Source organism: Drosophila kikkawai, chromosome 3L (assembly GCF_030179895.1).
Source record: "Drosophila kikkawai strain 14028-0561.14 chromosome 3L, DkikHiC1v2, whole genome shotgun sequence".
NCBI classification, from domain to species: Eukaryota; Metazoa; Arthropoda; class Insecta; order Diptera; family Drosophilidae; genus Drosophila; species Drosophila kikkawai.
In genome coordinates, this window is record NC_091730.1 from 12,057,649 (window position 1) to 12,071,388 (window position 13,740).

General features: G+C 35.9%; 1 protein-coding gene across 6 annotated transcripts in view; it reads left to right on the forward strand.

Moving 5' to 3' along the window:
- shep (alan shepard) overlaps positions 1-13,740 on the forward strand; it is a 142,326-nt gene that overhangs the window by 20,476 nt on the left and 108,110 nt on the right. The window lies entirely within an intron of this gene.

A 13,740-nucleotide genomic window follows, 5' to 3' on the forward strand; every position in this document is an offset into this window, starting at 1 on the left:
TGGCCTAAACTAATTTATTTTGGCTATGATATTATTTGTCATTAGATTAAAAACAGTTTAGTTAAAACATTTTGAGGTATTTATTTTGAGTTGATTACTATTCAAAAAGTACGATTTACATTAAATCAACCATTTAAAAATCCGAAATTGATAATTCCCTAAAAAGAATTCAAAGTTAAGCTATAAAATCTAAAAAAAAAATAATAATAAAAACTTTTTGTGATAATAAAAAAAAAAATCAAGAAAATTAATCCGAATTGTATCCTTCATAAATTTCATTGCATACTTTTAGACACATCTTTAAAGATTTAAAACCAGTTACTGATTCCAAAACACCTTTGATTGTGTTTAATTTTGGTCCTACATTGTTCACTGCCTAAAATATAATAAAGTCTTTCAATATAAATATCTTATTTAAATAAATTTCTAAAATATTTATAATTGTTTAAAAAAAAACATCCCGATATTTTGTATAGTGTGCACTCTCTCACAAAAATGTTCTTCAGCAGTATTCAAGAATAAATCTTTATAAAAACACGAAACATAAAAAAAAATAATCATTTTCCAAGATGACAAAAGAAACCATTTTTCTTTTACATGAAAATCTAGGATGTGAAGGAAATTGTGGGTTGTGGGGGTGGTGAAACTTTTGAGGTGTAGCATAAATTCATATCGTTTATAACACGTCAAGCAAATACAATTAAAAATTATGCTACCAGACGACGGCGCCGACTGCCAGACACATGTGTGTGAGGTCCTTTATTTCTATATATGTATATGTATATGTATGTGTGGTTATTCTTTATGTGAATGTATGTGAGGTGGGTTTTAAGGCTGGGACGTTGCGTTGGGGCTTCTACTCAAAGTAATTTACACTAAATTACATGCGAACAAGCAAAATGAGAAAAGCCTACAAAGCTCTCGCTTATGTGTGTGTATTTTTTTGTATTTAACTGTGTGTGAGTGTGTGTGCGTGTCACAGAAGAGCAACGGAAACGAAAATAATGAAGCGCGCTTTTGTGCGCACATAAGCAAAGCCAAGCAAAAAAAAAAAATAAATGAAACCAAGGAGACAAGGAAAATTGAGTGGGGTGCATACACCCCCAAAAAACTCACTGAAGAGCCCGCGAAATTGTGCGTTGTGTCAAGCTAAAAAAATAAAAGAATCATATACATATATATTGTGTTATTCCTGCTTATTTTTTTTGTTCTAACCCCTTTCTTTTTCGCTTCCATTTTCGCCATTTTGTGCACGTTTTGTAAATTTACTTTTCATTCAAATAAGCGCCAGCAAAGTTGCTTATGGGGCAAATCCACCTCTTAGCCTCGTCCTTTTCGGGCAAATTTTCGCTTTAGTTGTTAATGAAATGTATACAAAAGAAAATTAATGCGGAAGCACTGAAGCAGCGGTGTTGGAAAAGTTTCCCTCTTTTTTTTTTTAAGGAAAAACAAATTAAACAAAACCAGAAAAGGGTTCATCAGTTCAATTCTGATTTAATTGATCACCATCCTTTTTTTTTTTATCTTTCTTTTGAGGGTTGGCCATTGGTCTTTTTTCTCTGGAATCATTAACCATTAACCGCTGACCTTTCACAAACCAAAAAGCTAATAGCATTACAATCCCGACCTGAATTCCACTTCCTTTTACCTGATGAAAGCTGCTTAACTTCAAGAGCCGCGGTTTTGTTTGCCGCTGCTCTCTTTTTTTTTACCCCCTGTTTATTTTCGTTGTTTACTTTCCCTTTGTTTTCCTTTTTATTTTCATTTATTTTCATTGCGTTGACAATGGTTTTCGGTGTCTTGTGCTCGCTGTCTCTCTCTCTTTCGATGTTGCCAAGCCGATTTGCGTCCAGGACTTTGTGCCTTTTTAAATAAACATTAATTTTTAATGCCCATTGACGATTTAATATTGAACATCCGGCCTTGTTTATCAGGCGGGTAAGCCCACCGTATATATAGAAGGATATATAATATATATAAACCAATTTTTATTTGCATTTTATATTTTACGATTTCATTTCGTCTTCTGTCTTGTTTTTTTATTTTTGGGTTTTGGCCTCATCAATTGCAGCTGCTGTGTGTGTTTGCGATGAACAAATTTCTGAATTATTAAATCGGCATCAAATTTCGTTGACTTTATAGCTTTGTTGTTCACCCGATTTCAGCCCAGTTCGATTTTGGTCGTTACACCCGGCTTCCCCAACCACATCCTCGCCGAGTTCTTGGCGCTGTAAATAATTTCTGTCGCTTTCGTTGGAATTTTTCACTTGACTCTTCGCATTCTGCTGCAATCTGTTGATGATGGATCCTTATGCATTATACATGTGCTGTTCTGACTGATAGAAAATTCCCAGAATTAAATACATACATATATGTTTTTGTCATGAGTTGTGCGTTGTTGAAAAATTGAGTTGACAGTTGAGCTGGGTAACTGCACTGGGATTAATTAATATTTGAAAACCTCAAAAAATGTGTCTAAAAGTATGCAATGCAATTTTGAAGGTGCCGAATTTACGATATAAGATTTTGTTGGCTCAAATGTCGACTTGTTTATGGTTTATGAAAGCATTACTGATATATTTAGATCCTTTTCTGTGCCATTTTTAATTTCTAAAATATTAAAAATAAATTTCTTTTGACCAAAAAATCCTCTTAAAATATTTCCAATCAAAATTTTACCCCTCTTCCGACTGCATTCCATTGATATGCCATAGAAGTTGGCCTTAACTTTTGTTGATCTACAAATTGTGCGGGAAATTCAAGAATTGTGTGTACCTTAACTTTATGCAAACAGCAGCTTGCTGTGGGGCATGTCAATAATAATTGCGTTACTGCAGTTGCCCCGTCTGCCATTAGCCAGATTTGTCAGAGTAACCTGAGCAACTCATGCATTATCCTTGGGTTTTGCTATTCAAATATTGTTAGCTTAACCGAGTTGTCAATTCCAAGCCAATGCATTTGCCTTTGCCAGTTTTTTTTTTGTTCGTCCCCAACACGAAAGACAAACACCAGGTGCCCGTCCCAGTTCACCCCCTCTCTCCCTCGGAATAGTGTGTGTAATTTCAGATTTTTTTCCTTTTTGTACTTTGACAATGTTTGTATAGAAGCGATGCGAGGGTGGGGATTTCTGGTTGGGCTTCTATTCTGTTCGGGTTTTTGTGAAGAACCTGGTCTCTCTCTCTCTGTGTTTGTTGTAACCTGGTCACACAAAGTAAAACCAGTAGGGGGGGAGAAAAAACCAGAACAAACAGTCATTCGATTGAATAATTTTCAGAGAGACAGAGGAAGATTGAAGAGGAATCGGGGCGAGGACGAGACATCCTGCACATCATCATCATCAAAGTGCAAGAAGTGCATAAACTTTGCCCAAAGTTTTTATGTCATTTGCGATAAGGTGTAGACAGCCGTAAAAAAGAGAAAAGAAAGGAATGAATAGAATAGAGCTAGCGACAGAGACTATCGTCTGTCAATAATATTAAAACTTGATGAGCTTGGCGCCCAACCTGATTATAAATGGGAAGCGGGTGGAGGTGATAATCACGCCCACGCCTCGGGATCTCTGGTCATTTGGGTGTCCCATCCTGTGCCATTGTGCGAAGGAAACATTTGCTGCCACATCCTGGCTGCCTTTGTGACTCCTTTTATCAGCACTTCCGTCATTTGTTGGCAGGACTACAACCAGAACCAGTACTAGGACCTCTCTCCACCGGCTTTGCTGATTTTACACCATGTGTCGCAAAGAGTTCACAGCTTCAGTTGGCTGGACCTCGATGTGTCAATAGCAGCAGGAGGCTAATGGAATTGGAATCGAAATGGAAATTGGTCAAAGGGATTTCTACAAATATTTATATGAAACTGCAATATTGTTGCTCTCGTTTTTCTGTGCGGTGGTTACTCTGTGTGAAACGCTTAAGTGATTTTAATAGGGCTTTAAATCTTTAATCCCTTTTTGAATCGATTCAGATTGAAGGCCATTAAAGTGTCAGCTATTTTGATATTCAGTACACAAAGAGAATAATATAAAACATTGATGATTGTAAAAAGTAAAAAGATATTATAAATAAATAAAATTTAATTTAATTTTAAGGATAAACTAAGGAATAGTAGTTTTTCTGCACTCGTTATGCATCTTGTTATAGAAGAGTCTTTGGTTTTACACTCCATAAAGGAGACTTTAAGGAGTCTTCCTTGTTTTGCTGAAATTAGCATACACTGATGACCCTGTAAAGGCTTCCCAAGGATTTAAAATCCACTCCTTATTGAGTTGCATACCAATTCCGTTGCTCAACAACTTTTTATTGCCACTCAAAGAAAATGAAATTGATTGCAGTGACCGCTTTCCTTTGGGCATCTCTCCTTTTACTTTATTACCGGGAAAATAACCGCCTTTGAGTAATATAAATTGGTTTGACATTTGAATAATTCCCGAGAGTTTCCGTTTGCCGCTCACGTTCTAAGGAATCCCAAACTCGACAAAGAGGAAGACCCTTTTGCATACTTTTTGGGGCTTGGTCGCATCAATTAAAACGGATTTTCCACCTCTAATTTGCGAGAAGTTTTGTACTCGGGCATTTTCTTTAAAGAAAGTTGTTGCTAACAAGCAGGGATAGGAACTTTTCTTAGGGCAAGTTTAACCCACTCTTTTCCCCCCCAGAGAAAGCTCGTAAAATGCTCAATGTCGAAGACACTGGGCGCCAGTCAAGTCATAAAACTGCCGGCCCTTGCCTGTGTATCTGTTTCCTGTACTCGCATTTGTATCTGTATCTGCGGCCTGTTCCTGTAAATGTATCTGTTTCTGTTACTGTTGCTGGGGATATCTTTTTGCGGCAGTTGTTGAGTTATATGCCAATTGGCAGTTGCTTTCCATTTGGCCACATAAACTCGCCCTGCTTTCCATACGCTCCTCATAAAGCCCTCACCAAAGAATCCTTTATGCGTTCTGCAAAAAAAAAAATAAGTAACCAGATGCTTGCCTTCGTTTCTGCCTCAGTTTCTGGTTCTGGCCATGAAAGTTTAATGAGTGCCGCGTCTTGGTGTCCTTTTGCTGTTGCCTGTCGCTCGCATAAAAACTCTGTCAGGATATTCTTTTCTTTCTCAACTCTCCCTGTGCGCTCTTTTAATGTCGTCGCTTATGATGCAAAATTGTTGCTGATTCGTTTGATTTTTATTCTCGTTTTATGCGTAAATATCTCTCTCAACTTGTGGTTGCCACATGAAGACACATTTTGACACGATGATGGGAATGTTTCTTAATTTTTCCTTAAAGTAGGAAGTATCTTTATGATGGAATTCAGAATTTAAGAAGCGGAAAGTAGCGAAAAGTGTTAAAGTACTTTTGATTTGTCTTTAATATTGTTCTTTTGAAAATTAAAATAATGAAAATCATTTTTAATATTTAAAATACCTTAACAACACCTTAAGAAACTTATATTTTAAATCATACACATATAATAAAGATTAAAACAATCTTATTAATATTATTTACTAATAATTGCTTGTACTTTCTTTCTTTTCAGGTAAGTCAATGACAAGATAAATACATTTTCTAAGAAGAATATCCTTTCCAGGTGAATTTAAAATGCCATTCAAGTAAAATTCTTTACAAATAATATTTTATTTCAAAGAAATAACCAAGTAACCACTACAATTACTTACATTTTCCCCACAAAATTCCTTACACAACTCTATAAAAATAATAATAATTTCTCAGTCTGCTGTCATTTACACATTCAATAACTTTAAATAATAAAGAATTCCAGGGCTGTGATAAAATTTAAAAAGAAGCTCCCATAAATATTTACATTACAACCCAATACTTTGTCATAAATTGTAAAATTCCACTCTCTCATAACCCGTAAGAATAACAATAATTTTCGGAAAAACCTGTCGGATGCACATTTAAGGCTTAAAATGTACTTTTACACTCTGGTTTTCTGCTGCGGTTGCCATCTCGGCCAGTAAATTCGCATTTCGGCATCGTTGGCATACCATGTCCAGGTACATTATCCATTAAACCAAACGGCCGGCCGCACATTTGTCAAGGCTAATTGCCAGGCCGAGTCTGAAGCCCCCATTGGAGCTGACACGCACCTTCTCGGTGGCCCAAAATCCAAACGGGGGACCGACGACCAACAGCCAATGGCTGGCAGTAACCGGAGAGGATGCCCTAGAGTGCCTCTCCGGCTGGCTCAGCAGGATACTTATGGACACAGACACGCATTCTGTCTCAATGGCATGTTTGGATTTTTAATGGCCCAACACCAGGAGGAGCTTCCTCTCTGGCTCTTAGATTTTTCGACAGAGATTTTTTCGTACCGGTAGAATTTCCTCATAATTTTTCCACACACACACACACACGCACAGGCAGGGCACTCAGACAACAAAAATCGATTGAAACTTGTTGAGATGGCCAGTCGTCCTTCTTCTTCGATTGCCTGCATGTAATTTCATGTATTTTTAATGCAAGCCCTGAAAATACATCAGGCTCAGGTAACCTTACCTTAGCTTACCAGTAGTTTACCCTACCTCACCGCACTCGACAACATTAATCATGTTAAGGTTTCCTTAGCTGTTTGCATTTATTTTTCTTGCCCCGGCACCAGAACAACATGTGTACATCCTTTGGGCCTGGCCCCGGACCGAAATCCATTTATTAGGGGCAACTAGTTAGTGCTCGAGGGTTGGCCAACACACAAGCTCTCTTCTCTGTTCAGGCTCTAGGACTAATAGTTTTTCCTTTCAGTGGGTTTTCTGAGGCTTTTATAGTTTTACAAAATCAGTTTGACAGGGCAAAACGGAGGAGAGTGTACATATACATACATAATATACTGTGCTTAATTTTTATTTAAATCAGATTTAAAGTTTTCAAGATTTTGTATTAAGAATTTTTATGTAAATATTTGTTACTTTACAAATTTGATAAAAAATATATTTTGATAAAAACTTTTCTAAAAGATTAATGCTATAAAATGTATAACTAAATTTACTCTTTACTAATTTTCTACATAAAATGTTTTAAATTTTTCACCGTATTATCTATAAAATGTAATATATTTTCCAACTATATACTTTACTGTACAGTATCCCTAAATGCGACTTCCCAACACCAAAAAACATATCACATTTTGGGGTTTGTTCTCAAAGGGATTTTCGTCATGTGCTAAATCCATGGCTGCAAGTGCGATTTTTGCCTTAGCATGTGGATATTTTTCAATGGCCAGTGTGTCGGGTAAAAGGGTTTGGGGCTTGGAAAGCAGGATGGTGGTATACCCCCAATCCCTTTGGTCCTTCCTTTTTGGATGATGCTGGTTGTGCCGGGCTCATGATTTAGATGCGGTGTCGCCGTCGTTCTAGTCGTAGTTTTGCCTCAGCCTTAAACAACAATGTCACCATTTTGGGCTATTTGGTGTGCTGCGGTCCTTACCCCTTACCCACACTACCACTACCACCTTTCCAGCCTTCTTCTATCCTTCTATCCTTTCCATATCCTGGCCCTTGTGCTGCCTGCCACTTGGTCCAAACAGAAATGCCACCAAACATGAAAATTAGAGAAAGGTGAAATTGCACGAAATGAGTTTATACCTTGGCTATGCGTAGCCAAACATATTTACATGTCCTCCGGTGTGTGTACCCACTAACGTCGTGGTGTGAGAAAATGTGTGTGTGTGCCAGGATTCTTTATATGCGTAATGATCGAAACGGTGCCAGGGGTATGGTTTCCTCAGGGGATTAAGCTTTGCAAATCTAGAAGTTTTAGTGGGAAATCTATTTTAGAATAGTTGTGTAGCTTTATATATTTTTCTTTTGCTAATTAATTTTTAATTATTCAAGGGTTTAATATTAATTAACAAAGGATTCAAAGGGAAGTACAACGTTGTGTACTGGTGATACTACTTTTAAATCTATTTTTGTGTCATATTTCCCTGTCTTTAATTCTAATTTCTGGAATATAATATCTAAATTATTATTTATTCAAAAATATTTAACAAAACTATTTAAAATACATAAACAATTTCCCTTTATAACCTTTTTCAACCAACTTTATAAGCTGTACCAGCTCTCATAACAATTTCGAAGCTCGACAAACTTTGTTGAACTTTTTTTTCGACAGATATTTGTAGGTATTTTTTTGTCTGCCAAACACAGAAATTTTTTTTTTGCACCTTTCCAAAGGTGTGAGCTCCCCGCTGACTAAGCCACTGGCTAAGAGCTGTACGGGAGAATAAAAAAAAAAGCGAAACCTCCTCCGGACGTAATAACAAAGCCTCCTGTGTTACAGCCCACATATGTGCGTGGTGTAGTGTAAGTGTATAACCTTGATGATGGCACTATATGTGTGTAATCGGGGGAAGGGGCCAGGGGTAGTAGGTGGAGCTGGGGGTTGGCTTATAAAACGCGTCGTTCCGTTGCCTGGTGTAGGCTACTTGTCAAGCGCTGCGGGCCAGAGAGGGACTGGGCTGGCCACCCAGCAATTTCAGCAAATGTTTAGGGGTCGGTTCTTTGCATCCCGTCCCCTCGGTCTACATGTGCGTCTGAAATGAGGGCTCTTTGCCTGAATTCCACCTCAATCCCACTAGCTCGAAGCTTTACTGGTTTACACGATATATAGGATATATGCTAAGGAAGCGGGTGCGAGAAAATACGACGTATTAGGGTTTAGGCTTCCAACACCAAACACCCAACACCTTTATTAAAGGCAAGCGAAGTGGTGTTTTTTTTCACATTGACTATAAAAATTGCCTTGGCTTAAACCAAGGAAAGTGAATATTAATTTTACTGCTGTATAATAAATAAAAACAAACTTAAGGAGTTGATTTTATAATATACACTGAATAGTTATTTGAATATTAATATAAACGTTGTTCAGGAAGTAGTCTACCATTATTAAAATATGGATATAATTCTGTTTGAAATATATATTTTATGATTATGACTTTATAAAAGCTTAAAAAAGAAGGTAGAAAAAGGTCCAACCTAGATTATATATTGTTTATAATTTTCTAAAAATATTTCAACCTTAAAATGCTTAAAATAATATTTATAATATTCCATATAATTGATCTAATAAAAATAAGCAACAACCAAGCCTTAAGGCAACTGCAATTTCATGTTTTAACAAAAAAAAATCAATCTAAAAGATACTTTGCAGATGCAAAGTTGATAAAAGTATCTATGCAATCTGTCTGACACTTTTTTTTTCGTCTATTTTGCATGTGCACAATGCATAAAAAAATCAGCAATGCATACAAAAAATAATGAAAACAAAAGGAGCAAAAAAATAACACACAACTTACAAAACATAAAACTATTAAAGAAACAAATCCAGATTTCTCAAAGAGAGACGTCGACATAGAACTCTGGGAGAGCTTTCGCCATGGTTGGCCAAGTCTTCCGATGTTCCTATAGCATATACACACCACCTCCAGCCCACCGCCGCCTCACCCTTTCCATGTGACTCTGCTGCCGACTTGTCAAGCAACATTCCGTTTTAGTTTTGTTTCAGTCTATTTTTCTGTTTCTTTTTTTTTTTTTTGTTTTTGCCATGTCTTGCAGTCAGGTTTTAGCCATAAGATATAGACAAAAAAAAAAGAGCTAACCTATCTTTGGTCATTGGATAATGCTTGAACCTCCTCTTGCCTCTCCGCTGGCTGCTTTACGGTACTTTTGCCAGTCGAACGGCCTTCGCTGGCATTTGGCAACACAAAAAAAAATAAATAAAAGCGGCTGAGACAACTGCAAAAGTTGCTTGCCTTTGGCCTCACTCCCACGCTTCCCTCTCCTTCTTTTAGTGGGCCTCCCTCTCTTTCTGAGGCTGCCGATCTGCCTGCTGTGACGTATTGTTGCAGATTATTTCGAGGTTTTTTTTTGGTCCACAGAACTGGTGTGTAAGGGTATTAACCTCTGGTATATAAGGATGATATTTGGTAAATATAACTACAAGACCAAAATATTAGAAATAAAAGTATTTATTGTATTTATTAATTGTTAAACTTAGATTATTCCTTAAAGTCTTGATGATCTTCTTATTTAATAAAAATTATATCTGTAATAATTTAGTTCTATAATTAAATAATTAATCTAAATACATCGATAAATATTTATTTAACCTTTTATTTCGAGGTAAATTAAAACATAAATATTAGATTATTATTAATTGTTAAAATGGTTTATTTTTAAATTTATTTTTTTCGATTTTTTAATATAATTCTTTCATTTTACATTTATTTCTATTCTCTCTACTTAAGCTCTTATTGAACCGTGTTACATTTTCCACAAACTGACCACAATTTAATTAACAGTTTTAGTGGCCGATACTATTATTGCTTTAAAATAAATATAAAAAAATATAAAAATAGTCTCGAAATTAAAAACTAAATTGGACTACAATTTCCAATAACTGCTATAGAAACAACATTCGCAATGAAAGAGAATTTGAAACTCTGGTAACAGAGATTACTTTTATTTCCTATTTTTTGGTGATTTCATTTTATTGTTTTTGCTACTGATTTTGTTTGTTTTGTTTTTGTTTTTATGCTGTTTTTATTTTATCTACTCGTTAGCAACATTTTCGTTGCTGGTTTCAGTTTCGTTGGGGCTTTTGTCCTCCAGCATTAGTTCTTTTGTTGAAACTTTTTCAGCTTTTCCTATACACAACACAGCATCCTCCCTTGACTTTTTCTTCGTCTTGTTTCTGTCTTCGTTTACACGGGCATTAATTTTTGCCTTCTTTCTTTTTTTTTTTTTTTTTTTTTGTGCTGTTTTGGTTCTGCAAAGTCTTTGGAAAAGTTTGCGGCTTTAAGTTGAGAGTTCTCGCATCTCGCAGGGGGATTTCCTTTTTGCCGCCTGCTGCTGTTGACATGTGGAAATCTTTGGCAAAGAGATAGCTATAGAAGGACTTCCTTTTGGTGCCATTTTCATGGTTAATTAATAATGCACAGAGCTTGCCACTCTGCCAACAACTTGGCAACTGCGACTGCAACTGCCAACAGAATTTTTGCCACCACCTCGAAGAAAGTTTCCTTGGGCTGCAATTAAACCGCAACTCTTGAAATGCCGACAAATTCCCTTTTCAACTCGCAAAAAAAAAAGGGGGGAAAACTCGAAACTTTTCTACCCATCTCCCCCTCGAGGCTCAGCATTTTTATTGGCCCCAAAAACAAACAAACATTTCTCGATTTGGTCTATATGTAACGAGCATTTCTTGTTGCTATTGCGGTTTCTTAACAAGGGTGATTCTTGGCAAGTCGTTAATAATTGGCGATCTACCCCAAATCAAGTTTTCTTGCCTACAATAAAATTTGATTTTGCCAGTTGTAAGTGATGTTTAGGTTTCTTTGGGATTAGCTTTATATTCTTTTGTGGGTGGAATTTATCACCTTTTGAGAGGAAATGATTATTATGTGAATTAAGGGTTATTTTATTTTATTTTCTTATTTCTAGCTACTTGATTATATTTTTCACAACACAAATATATTGTCTGGCCGCAACACCCTTAAAATAATAATAATAAAATTAATTGAATTTTAAAACAAGAAAGGAAGCTAACTTCGGCACGCCGAAGTTTGTATACCCTTGCAGATATTATTTCATTGCATTCTACCTATACTTATTATGTTGAGAGTTTGACAGTTACAGTTTTACATTCCCAGTTTTACATTTTCCCTACACCTACCGATCGGTTTATATGGCAGCTATATGATATAGTTGTCCGATTTTCATAAAATTTATACCAAAATTCTGAACTAATAAAATAAGCTTATATCTCAGAGTAGATAAAAATAGTTTGAAAAACAACGAAGTTATAATTTTTTTTCTATTAATTTCCTGCTCGTTCCTATGGCAGCTATATGATATAGTCGTCCGATTTTCATAAAATTTTTACCAAAATTCAGAAATAATATAAAATGGTCATATGTAAAAAATAGTGCACATATGTTGGAAAACAGCTAAGTTATAATTTTTTTTCTAAAAATTTATCGAACATTTGTATGGCAGCTATATGATATAGTCGTCCGATCCGGCCCGTTCCGACATATATAGCAGTGAGAGCATATAGAAGACTATATGCAAAGTTTCATTCAGATAGCTTCAAAACTGAGGGACTAGATTGCGTAGAAACAGACAGACGGACAGACGGACAGACGGACAGACAGACAGACGGACAGACAGACAGACGGACAGACAGACAGACGGACAGACGGACATGGCTAGATCGACTCGGCTGTTGATGCTGATCAAGAATATATATACTTTATAGGGTCGGAAACGTCTCCTTCACTGCGTTGCAAACTTCTGACTGAAATTATAATACCCTGCAAGGGTATAAATATAGACTTTTTGGTCCTTCGAGCCGGATCTTCCTGCTCCAGGAGGTTAGACAGTACAACAACCATGCCAAATATGTTTAAAGTTATTTTTATTATTATTTTGATTATCATTAATAATAATGAGAATGAATCAAGTTAAATTACTATTATATAAATTTAGCTAAAATTATTATAAATTCTTTGCTTGTTGCTCGAACATATAGAGCATGTAACTTTACCACATAAATTCTTGGTAAAAATAATTTAACAACAGGAACTATAGTTAATGCTTTGTCAGAAATTACTTTAGCATAAAACCAAAAATGGTTTAGATAATGCTTCTGGAATTGAATTTAAATAACCACAAAACTGTAATTGGCTATCTCTAAGAATATAACTATTTTCCAAGTTGAAATTTCCTAGATTTTTCCCTAGACCCAAAGTAGTTTCTTCGCCGCAACAACTATAAAGAGCAGAGCACAACTGAAAATGACTAACAACTAGTAACAATAAAAAAAATTATAAAAAAAAGACCTGCAACAAAAGCTACGCTCCACAGAACAGCTGCAGTCGACGCTGACGTTGCCGCCGTCGCCGGCAGAGGCAGCAACTGAGGAGCGGCCGGCGAAATATTTGCAACGAACCGGCAATAGAAAGAGACCGAAGAAACGCAGACAGAAAGAGACAAAATGACGGGGAGACAGACAAAACACAAGAGCGCAATGCAACTTGCCTGGCAACTCTACATTGAGAATAAAAACTATGAAGTTTTCGTTTTTATTTCAAAATAGTTTAAAAATCTTTCTTAAATAAGTTTTAAACTATTTTTTTCCATTTTTTTTTACTATAACTTAATGCAAACATTATCAATCATATAATATTTTTTCAATAATAAATAGTTAAACATCGCTCAACATTTAAAATTGGCTTAAATATTCCCCTTAATAAGAGATTATTTTTAAAATAACAACAACATTTTTATATCAAGCTCCTAAGAAGCCTGATCATTTTCCAAGTCGTATTTTCGTATTTTCAGTGCATAACATCTGCTTTTGTCTAGCCAAGGGAAACCTGCTGGTTTTCCACTTCCCTAGCGCCTCATTTCCCCTTTACTTTATCCCCTTGCACCTTTGGCTCCACTAGAGTTGCATGCGAGAGAGCGGCAAACGATAACAGTAAAAAAAGACGGGCAGACGACACACAAACAACAGGTGGGAACGACTATAAAATACCTAGGTTAATAATATTGATTTAAAAACTAAATTCCCTAGTGATTGTTTCGTTTAAATAATGTGTTTCATGACCGAAAATGATTCAAGTTGAAGCGAGGGTGATAGTTCTTTCAATCTCTGAGCTCTTAAAATATCTTATTTAAGGGTAGAAAACCCAAATTTTCTTATTTTACATTTTATCATTCTGATAAACTTTTAACAGG